We start from the raw sequence: 11,464 nt of genomic DNA on the forward strand, positions 1-11,464 counted from the left end.
GTTTCCTTCTATCTGGTTTATCCAGTTAAAGGATAACTTAGAATTGATCACGTAAGAAAAATTTGTTAAAAAATAAAAATAAAAAAATTCATAATGGCGGAATCGCCCCCGCTTTCCGGGCATGGGAATTTTTCCCGGTTTCGGTTTTTGGAGTGACCACCAGCCTAGTCTCGTGCCCGGACATTCGAGAGCGAGACCCCGAGTGAGAAACCCCGCCCCGCGCGCATGTGGGGGCTGCTTCCGCTGTACGGCTACCGAGAGTCCGCACGCGGAGGGGGCGGAGGGATCTCACACTGCTGAGAAAAAGGGCAATTTCATATTGGGTGTGTAAGTGGTGTGACTAGTTTTATGTTTGTATGAACTTCCGGCTAGGGGGCCTAGGAACTCTTTTCCCTGGTACCCGGGACAAAACCTAACCAAATTCCTAATTGGATCCCATCACTACAGTGGTTGGGAGGTTGGCTAACCCATGGGACTGGATGGGGTTAGGCTGGACTGATGGATCCGTAAATCGAGACTCAACTTTTGTTATTACGATAGATAAAGTAAATCCTAGACAGTAATTGTTCTATGGATAGGAATCAACGGTTGTGCCTCTTAAATGGGAAAAAAAGCGTTGATCCCAATGATCCAAGTGCAAGTTTCTTTCTTGATCTGACTAAGTATCTTATAGATGCAGTTGGATCAGCTTGATCAGAAATGATCTTGACTACGTTAGAGTAAAAAGTTATCCTGGTGGAATCGCATGTGCTTTCCGGGTAAGGGAAGTTTTTCCGGGTTCGGTTTTGGAAAAACCGACGGATTAGTCTCTTGTCCTGATATCCGTGGGGGCGAGGCCCCGAGTGTGGGTCCTTGCCCCGCGCATGAAGTGCTACTTCCGTTGCTAGTACCCCGAATCCGTTGCACGGTGGAAACAGGGATCTCACATATACAGATCATCGTTTTTTTCCTCTAAACCGAGGCACAGCCCATTGATTCTTTCCCTAAGAATAAGAATCTCCCTGTGACTTAATATAACTATCGTAACTTGAACATAACTGAACTTTATTATAGGAATCCACCGATCCAGCCTCGCCCATGGGTTAGCCAACCGTCCAACCACTGTATTGGTGGGATCCATCTTTATACAATCTGGTTATGTTTGTCTCGGGTACCAAGGAAAAGAGTTCCTAGGCCCCCTATCCGGCACTCATGCAAAAATATCAATTAGACACACCACTTACACACCCAATATGAAATTTGCATTTTTCTCAAACTTAACTGTTTTCAAGACAACTAAATAAAACCACAGTGTTTCAATCATAATCCTCAGTATTACAGTTCCATTATTTTACAATCACATGTCATCCGGACTCTCCGTGCTAGTCAAGCAACGAGATCCAATTTAATAGTATCCAGCTCACTTAATTAATTTCTCGCCAATCCATGAATATCTCCCTCGACGTACACATGGGTATCCTAGCAGCCACATGATCCCGTGCATCGCCTGGTCAGAACCCTCTAGGATCCTCCTTAGGTGTCCTAGCAGTTCACTTAGGGACCGCTTCGTTGGCCCTCGCCCATCGTACCAAAAGCGCACCATTTTTAACTATACTGAGGCTCGTCAAGACCTTGGCAGGCTTTGCCCATGAGAGACGTCCTTCGATGACTCCCTGCTAGCTATTATTGTAACATAAACTCTCCCTTAAACAATAAGCCAAATGCTTCCTCCAACCTTCTGGCGTAAGACAGTCCTTTACAGAAACAGAATTTCTATGCAAGTAAGATTTTCCCATTGAGTTTGATTTCCTCTCACAAAAAGCCATTTCACGAGAAACATTTTTTGGTGTTGGTTTCACAATATCCTTTTTTCAAAACCCAGACTTTCTTAATGAAATCATGAATCTCGTATCTCGGTGATCCATCCATCACTTACAAACAAATTTCTAACTTATTTCTAGATGATTCCAGGTCTTAGGAGAAATTCTCTAAATATCAGACAGTTATCCCATCTTCGTACGGAAGAAATGGGAACGGTCACAAGTCTTTGCTTTATTTATGATTCAAGAGATGGGTAGGCATCTTACTGACCCACCTTTCATACGTGTTCATGGTCTAACACAAAATTACTCAAATTTATTCCTAGATTTATTTTCTAAAGATATTTCTCTACTTATCTGATAAAATAACTGTGATTTCTAATCGTAAGGGTAAACATTCAAAAATATGGGAATTCATTCTTCCTTGGACATAATAGAACTATAAATAATTCTATTCGTGAATAATGGAATTTACCAAGGATATTTTTTTTTTCTAATTGATCCTTTAATAAATATGCATACATCATTTTATTAAAATATTCACATAGAAATATTCTTAAATATTCTCTTCACCATTTGAACCTAGGCATCAACATGCCATAATTATCTACATACAAAAATTAATTTATGCATTTTTCTATTTCCTATTTAAAGATGCGATGGAAATTCCTCTTGATAAATAAAAATACCCATGGATATACATACCATGAATATACCTATTTTAAAATATGACAAAAATCCTCTTTTTACCATTTAAACATTTATGCATACATACTATAAATGTATATTAAAAAATGTGACAAAAATCCATCTTTTAGCATTTAATGTTTATGCATAGAATATGATGAAAATTCCTCTTTTTGCATTATCAATTTTATGCATAAACATAATTACATAAAAAATATGGTGAGACTTCCTCTTTTAATATAAAAATTCATTATGCATAAATATGAGCATAATTGCATCTAAGCATCCTATTTATTTAGAAAAATATCCAATCAAATCTTCCATATTTATTTATTTTGGCTTGATTCTTTAGAGAGAAGTGAAGCCCTCAAAGAAAAAGCTTGGACACCAAGAAGGAGAGAGTAATCTCCAAGAGAAGAAGAGGGTTAGTGAAGCTCCGAAGCTTTACAATGGAGAGGCAAAGTAATTACATTAAAATAAAAATTACACTAGCATGTAAATACACTAAGATGAAAATAAAAGGGAATGGGGTTCTATTTATAGGAGAGGGAGGCCACTAACCAAGTCCAATTGGGATCTAGAGGCTTCTAGCTTCAGTTTGATCCAATTTGGATAGGTTTTGGACCGGTTAGGCCCACTTTTCTAATCTAGTTTGAAAGAGGAGAGATGAAATATCTCATTTTTTGATTAAAAAATTGGGAGAAATGATAAGAATTTTAGGCGCCTCCTTCATGAGCTCCCCTCACCCTCCCGATGTGTCAAAATTCTAATTTTTTACTAATAAATCTCTTTTTCTTAAACTATTAAGTGCCTATACTAGTCAACTCTTCATCTTATGTGAGAGTTTACTCATTTTTTGGTGGATTTTCTTTTATTCTTGTATTTTTCTTATTCCAACACTTGGGTTAACCCCATTGGCCCTTTAGAACACTCTTTGGACCTCAATCCAAAATTTTTTGAAAATGGGTACCCTTAGGCTAAGGTGTCTAATGCAAATTTCAATTAATTTCTAATGCATATTAAAAAACTCTTTTTAAACTTCTGTTTTAGGGGAGTTCATCTTAAATAAAAGGGATAACTTTATATCTAAAAATATCTCAAGATTGTATTACCTCTCTCTAGAATATTTTCTCTCTCCATGCCAAAAAATTTCTTGCATTCTGAAATAGGGGATGATTACAGGGGACTGAGAGGAGAACTTACACATCTTTTAGGGGCTAAGGAGGAACCTTACAATCATCATACGGTGTCCGATGTGGGTGAAACTTTGCGAGCGAGTTCATGGGGCAGCTACCTCTCCACTCTCAAAGTTTCAGCACCATCGAATGCTGGATAGATGAGACGGTGTGTTGCCACTTGATATTTTTTTCATAGCATCCAAGGGGTCCCCTACGCAACAAAATAGCCATTTGGGTGGGGCATCATTATCATATGGTGTCCAATGTATGTGAAACTTTATAGAGGGTCCATGGGGCTACTACCCCTCCACTCACAAAGTTTCACCACCATTGGACGCCGAATGGGTGGAACAATCGGTTGTTTACCACACAATTTTTTGCATAGTGCCCAAGGGGTCCCCTATGCAAAAAATAACGGGGTGAAATTTTGTGAGCGATTTCATGGGGGTGCTACCCCTCCACTCGCAAAGTTTTACCACCATTAAACATTGGATGGGTGGGAAGGTGTGGTGCCACTCGCTATTTTTTGCATAGTGCCCAACGGTCCCCTATGCAAAAAATAGCGGGTTTGGGTGGGGTATCTTTATCTTACGGCATCTGATGTGGGTGAAAGTTTGCGAGTGGGTCTATGGGGATGCTACCCTCCACTTACAAAGTTTCATCTCTTCTTGCAAAGTTTCATGGGCATTGAACGCTCAATGGGTGGGACGGAACTGCCACCCACTACTTTTTGCATAGTGCCCAAGGGGTCCCCTCTGCAAAAAAATAGCGGGTTTAGGTGGTGCATCACTATCATATGGCATCCGATTTGGGTGTAAATTTGCGAGCGGGTATGTGGGGCTGTTTCAACACCATTGGACATTGGATAGGCAGGACGGTGTGCTTCCACCCCTTATTTGTTTACATTAAATTTACCTTAAAATTTACATTAAATGTATTTCTGTAAATTTACCTTAAAATTTCCAATTAAAAAACCCCTTCATTTGAATGCACGTGGTATACTTACATATTTTTAGGTGAGCCCCCCTCTCCCCCCGAGGTTTTGGTGAGGCATCACTATCGTTTTATGGTGTCCAATGTGGGTGAAACTTTGCAAACGGGTCCGTAGGATTGCTACTCCTCAACTCACAAAGTTTCACCCACCACATCGGATGCCCGATGGGTGGGAGGGTGTGTTGCCACCCACTATTTTTTGCATAGTGCCCAAGGAGTTTCCTATGCAAAAAGCATTGGGTTTGAGTGGGGCATCATAATCGTACAGTTTTGATGCGATTGAAACATTTCGAGTAGGTCCATGGGACTTCTACCATGCTACTCACAAAGTTTCACCTGCTTTGGACACCGGATGGGAGGGATGGTGTGTTACCACCCACTATTTTTTGCCTAGTGCCCAAGGGGTCCCCTATGCGAGAAATAGAGAGTTTGGGTAGGGCATCATTATCATATGACATCCAATAAAGGTGAATGTTTTTAAGCGGTTCCATGGGACTGCTACCCCTCGACTTGCAAAGTTTCACCACCATCAGAGGCTGGATGGGCAGAGCAGTGTGATGCCACTCACTACATTTTGCATAGTCCCAAGGGGTCCCATATGTAAACAATAGTGGGTTTGGGTGGGGCATCATTATCATATAGCATCATGCAGGTGAAACTTTGCTTAGTTCCATGGTGCTTCTACCCCTCTACTTATAAAGCTTCACCACCATTAGACACAAGATGGGTGGGACGGTGTGCTACCACCCACTATTTTTTTGCATAGTGCCCAAGGGTTCTCCTATGCAAAAAATGTTGAAAATACAAGTGAATAGGGTGTGTGCGGGAACAAGTCCTTAGTTAGAGGCTGTAAAAGAGGATGTGTAAATGTGAAAGAACCTGTGAAAAGGTGAGAAGAATCTACTGGGAGAGAATAAAGGGTAGCATGAGAAGATTTAGGAAGTGTGGAGATATTCTGGGAAAAGTGAAGAGGTGGAGAGAATCAAGGAAAAGAGGTGGAGTGAATCAAGGAGAAATTAGTGGGATTAGATGCTTGGATGTAAACTCTATAAATTGAGGCATTGCCCTAATGAGAATTTGCTGGTTTTTGATTATCCGTGCCTACATTAAGCTATTTGCTAATTACTCACTAATTACGTCTTAATTATTTACTAATTACATCTTAATTATTTGCTAATCACCATGTTTGACTTCTAGTGTTTGAATTACGTCTTAATTATTTGCTAATCACCATGTTTGACTTCTAGTGTTTGATCCACCATAGCTCAGCACAATGCTCTAATTTCAACAAAAAATAACGGGTTTGGTTGGGACAACATTATCATCCGACATTTGATGCCGCGGTGAAAATTTGTGAGTGGGTCCATGGGGCTGCTACCACTCCAGTCTCAAAGTTTCACCACCATCGGTGAGATGGGGGGGATGGTGTTTTTGCATAGTGCCCAAACGGTCCCCTATTCAAAAAATAGCGGGTTTGGTGGGGCATCATTACGAAACACCATCCGATGTGGGATGAAACTTTGTGTGCGGGTCCATGGGGCTATTATCCCTCCACTCGCATAGTTTCACCACCATCAGATGCCATTAGGCCTAACGGTGTGTTGCCACCCTTTATTTTTTCCATAGTCCCCACCCAAACCCACTATTGTTTACATAGGGGACCTCTTGGGCATAGTGCAAAAAAATAGTGGGTGGCAGCACACCATCCTACCCATCCGATGTCTATTGGTGGTAAAACTTTGTGAGTGCAGGGGTAGCAGCCCCATGGACCCGCCGTTTAAAAATTTCATGCACATCGGACGCCATATGATAATGATGCCCTACCCAAACCCGTTATTTTTTGCATAGAGGACCCCTAGGGCACTATCCAAAAATAGCAGGTGGCAACCGATTGTTCCACTCATCCGATGGTGGTGAAATCATGCGAGTGGAGGGGTAGCAATGTGCAAAGTTTCACATACATCGAACACCATATGATAATGATGCCCCTAGTCAAACCCACTATTTTTTTGCATAGGGTACCCCTTGAACACTATGCAAAAAATAGCAGGTCGCAAGACACCATCTCATTTATCCGGCATTTGATGCCGCTGCATATTTGAGAGTGGAGAGGTGGCTCCCCATTCGACCCGCTCGCAAAGTTTCACCTACATCGGACTCCTTGAACACTATGCCAAAAATAGCAAGTCGCAAGACACCATCTAGTTTATCCCGCATTTGATGCTGCTGAATATTTGAGAGTGGAGAGGTGGCTCCCCATTCGACCCGCTCGCAAAGTTTCACCTACATCGGACACTGTACGATGATAATGCCCAAACCAAACCCGCTAGTTTTTCCGTGGGGGACCCCTTGGGCACTACACAAAAAATAACAGGGATTGCAACACATCATTCCACCTATCTGGCATCCAATGGTGGTGAAACTTTGTGAGTAGAGGGGTTTCACTTGCATCGGATTCCGTATGATAATGATGCCCCACCCCAACTCGCTATTTTTTGCATAGGGTACCCCTTGGGCACTATGTAAAAAATAGCGGGTGGCAACACACAGTCCCACCCTGAATGGTGGTGAAACTTTGTGAATGGAGGGGTAGTAGAACCATGGACACGCTCACAAAGTTTTACCTACATCGAACACCATACGATTATGATGCCCCAACCAAACCCGTCGTTTTTTCCATAGGGGATGGATCCCTTGGGCACTATGCAAAAAATATGGTGACTGATGGTGGGTGAAACTTTGCAAGTGGAGGAGTATCAGTTCCATGGCCTAATTGCTAAGTTTCACCTACATCGGATGAATTATGAGAATGATGCCCAACCCAAACCAGCTATTTTTTGCATCGGAGACCCCTTGGGCACTATGCAAAAAATAGTAGGCAGCAACACACCATCCGATGTCAGATGGTGTGGTGAAACTTTGCGAGTGAAGTGGTAGCAGTGCCATGGACCCGCTAGCAAAGTTTCATCAACATTGGACAATGTATGATAATGAATCCCAACCCAAATCTGCTATTGTTTGCACAAGGGACGCCTTGGGCACTATGCAAAAATATCGGGGTGGAAACACACTGTCCCACCCATCCAGCATGGTAGTGAAGATTTCTAAGTGGAGGGGTAGCAGCCCCATGGACCAACTCTCAAAGTTTTACGTGAATCGGACGCCCGTATTATGATAAATGATGCCCCACCCAAACCCGCTATTTTGTGGATAGGGGACCCCTTGGGTACTATGCAAAAAATAGCAAGGGTGGCAACACACCTTCCTGTTTATTCGATGTGCGATAGCAGTGAAACTTTGTGAGTGGGAGTAGTAACAGAACCATGGACCCACTTGCAAAGTTTTACCAGTATACATCCCCAGTATACATCCGCCGATGCCGTATGATACATTAGGAAAAAAGGGAGCTCATTTTGGGGCCTTTTGCGGTTTGGAAAAATAAGCTCTCAACCAATGAACAGAGGGCCAACGTAACGTTGGAAATTCACAAAAATAAGAGAAAATAGATAAAAGAAACAATATTTTATGTAGGTACAAGCGTGCTACATTAATGTGGAGATTGGTTTTTTATTCTCATAAGATCTTTGGACATGAAGATAGAATCTAGTCTGACATTTTCTCTGACAAGGGCCTTCCCGCTTCCACCTTCCTTTGAACTTTGAAATGTTGTGCTGCCTTTCCTTCGAAAGGTCTACCATTCTACACCACTGCCTCATTGTGCAGCAGCCTCTTCTTTTCCAAAACTGCTCCCTTGATCCTGTTTGGCTTACAGTAAGATGTTTCTTGTCAACTGTCTGTCTGCCCACTTTCTCTTTCTTGAAACTTCAGTTTGTTATCTTGTTTACATTACTTTGCTGTGGTTACAGATTCACAAGGTCTCCATGGTGAATAAAAACTATGGCCGTTCTTGTGGAAGACGCTCTATGGATGATAATGCTATGAAGGCAGAATTATACCACACATCCTTACCCCGTCGACTTGCTTCTTCTATTTCTTCGGTAGAGAATTCAAGTACAGTCAAAACGAAAGGAACTTGGGAAAGGTTTAGTGTTTCGAAAGGAGCATGGGTGCTCATGGAACCTAGCAAAAGAAAGAGACCCCAGACAAAAAACATTTTCTTGGCATCATGGAAGGGAAGAGTACGAGATTTTAAAATCACCAGAGGGAAGATATCGGTGAAAGAAGTTTTGATTCAGCATGTGTACATGCATAAAGAACTTGTCTTGCGAGACTATCCAAATGATCTTCTGCAACACAGGCCTAATTGTATATTTTTCTATTGTGGTTTTGTTCTTTATGAGGTGTATGGATTTTTAAGACAAAGCTTTCTTTCTTTGCTTATTGACATTCTTGTGTTATTTTATTTCAGATTTATACCCTTCATCGTATGAGACATGGCAAAACATCGATTGTATTCTGGGATTTATAGATGTTTTGCATGGATCGATAGGAGAACAACAATACCAAGGTCGATGTGCAACAGAGCTAGCTCAATCCGGTATATTTTTTACTGATCATTTTTATCAGTTTTTGTTGGACAATGCAAACACACATGGTGTGTTAAGAAAACAAGACCTTCCGGTAGTGGAATGGCCTCTCCCACATTTTAGTGTTACAGAGGCATATAGGGCCAAGCTTTTCAAAGAAGTACAGAAAGCTCTGAGGCCCAATATTGCCACAAGGATAACAAAAATTTCTTTATGCATGCCTCTCACAGTTTTTGTAGACTTGTTTAATACCTTTCCAATGAAGGTTTCAAAAACAATGTTCACAGTTAAAGCAACAAGTCTGGCATGCATGCCACAATTTTTGGATAAAGGTTGGGATAAGAAGACATGTAGTTCAGTGTTTTGTGAGGTTGTCCAACCTTCTATGCAACTGAAGTACATGGTTGCATCACAAAATTTTATTTTTTCTTTTTATTATAAGTGCAGTCGAATGCTAGGTACAAAACTAGTCCCAATGGATCAAGATGACATTCTTTTGGTGCAGAAAATAAACTTCTTGATATTGATGTTGTTGAGAATGGTGATGTGCTAGTCAATATCTCATTAAGACAATGTTGCTCCCTAGCTCAATTGCGCAATGACATTCTATTTGAGATAGAAGGTTCTATTTCAAAGGACTTTTTATTTATCTACAACAATAAGAAGGTATACCATGTGACTTATCCTAGTCTCATTAAGCACTGCTATTAGTTTACTTTACCCTATTGTTTCATATTGCTTTTTTGAAGGTGCTCAAAAGAAGAGAGAGTTCAATAAAATGCAAAGACATTGAAAATTTGAAAATTGAGATAACACAGACTCCATAAACAAAGGTATTATATTCAATAAAGTAAAATTCTGTACAGAAGTGTTTAATTATATATGTAGAACATATTCTTGACAATAATTTTTTATTTATCTACAGGCTGATCTAGAGGCTGCTCTACATGGTCCAAGCTCACCGTATCATCTTTATTTGGAGAATCTATTTTCTGCTGCTCCATCCTATCGTGTACAGTCTCTTGGTGCTGCTCCATTGTCTCCTCTACTGCCCCTGGAGCATCTGTTTGCTGCTGCTCCATCATCTCCTCAATAACATCAGCAACAGAGCAGGTCCTTGTTCTTGTGGCTTCTCCTCATCAGCACTAGGTCCTTGTTCCTATGGCACCACATCCGCATCATCTGTGTCATCAAGGTGTATGACACCTTCTCGGACTTTAGAGATCTCACCCAACTCGACAGTAGCTGGTACAATAGGTTTGGGAGAAACATACTTCAAAAACTTCCAAATTATATCAGCTCTAAAACTATATACATAGTTCGAGCTGAGGCTATCTTCTCTCATCTGCAATGAGATATGATGATTTAGAACACTTTGTACCAATATCAAATTTTTTGAAGCTAAATGAAAATTATTTTTTCTTACAAGCTCTGGCTGTCCTATCTCAAAATAGCTTGAAAGTATATATTTGGCACTAATCAGCACTCTCCAGCCGTCGCAGCTACTTGAATCATCTTGTTGTGGTGTCTGGATAGTTGGAAAGATATGTTAGAAACTGTTAATATCTGAACAAAATAAAATTATTCAATAAGTTCAAAGGCATAGCATGAAATAGACATCAGTAGAGGGAACGACTTTCTACCTCTAAATCTATTGGCTCTATTGAATCCAAAAGATTGACATTAGGAGGACAGTGATCCAATGCATCTAGAAGCCTTCTAATACAACTGCAATCCAAAAGATTGACATTAGGAGGACAGTGATCCAATGCATCTAGAAGCCTTCTAATACAACTGCAATACATATAATTCAGTTAGTGTGCATTAAATCCAAATAATGAAGTTTAAAGTTAAAAATAGCACACAAACCACTTACAATTTCACACCTCTGTGTGTGTTTCTAAGAGAGTTGAATAAAAAGCATTGCTTCTGCTGGATGTCAATAGAAGCAAAGCTCCAATGGTCACTGCATAAGGAAAAAAGCATTAAGAAATCAAAGGCTACAAGAGTTCTCAATCTTAAAGAAAAATCCCAAAAGAAGCAGTCACCCACATACTTGTTATGGTGTGGAAGTAGCAAAATATCGACATGATCAAAATCACAGTGTCTGAACCAATTGGAAATATCCATGGGAGTTTCCTTTGGATCTCTTAACTTGAAGGAAATTGCAGGATCAATAATATGAACTGTATGATGTACAGCATGGTTCAGCCAGCTTCTCATCATGCTACATTGGACAAAACAATAATTAGGGTAAGGTGTAAAGGAGGAGGTACAATAAGGATTGTTTTGCAAACAAATGTAAAATAGAAGACACTTA

General features: G+C 40.6%; 1 long non-coding RNA gene across 1 annotated transcript; it reads left to right on the plus strand.

Annotated features, from left to right (window-relative positions):
• The first annotated feature begins 9,640 nt into the window (after positions 1-9,640).
• LOC147606163 (uncharacterized) lies at positions 9,641-10,225 on the plus strand. The gene is made up of 3 exons (XR_015265036.1): positions 9,641-9,810; positions 9,894-9,977; positions 10,070-10,225. It is a non-coding gene; the product is annotated as an uncharacterized LOC147606163 (long non-coding RNA).
• Positions 10,226-11,464: the final 1,239 nt, after the last annotated feature.

Source organism: Cibotium barometz, chromosome 58 (genome assembly GCF_041138505.1).
Source record: "Cibotium barometz isolate CiBa-2024 chromosome 58, ASM4113850v1, whole genome shotgun sequence".
Lineage (NCBI taxonomy): Eukaryota > Viridiplantae > Streptophyta > Polypodiopsida > Cyatheales > Cibotiaceae > Cibotium > Cibotium barometz.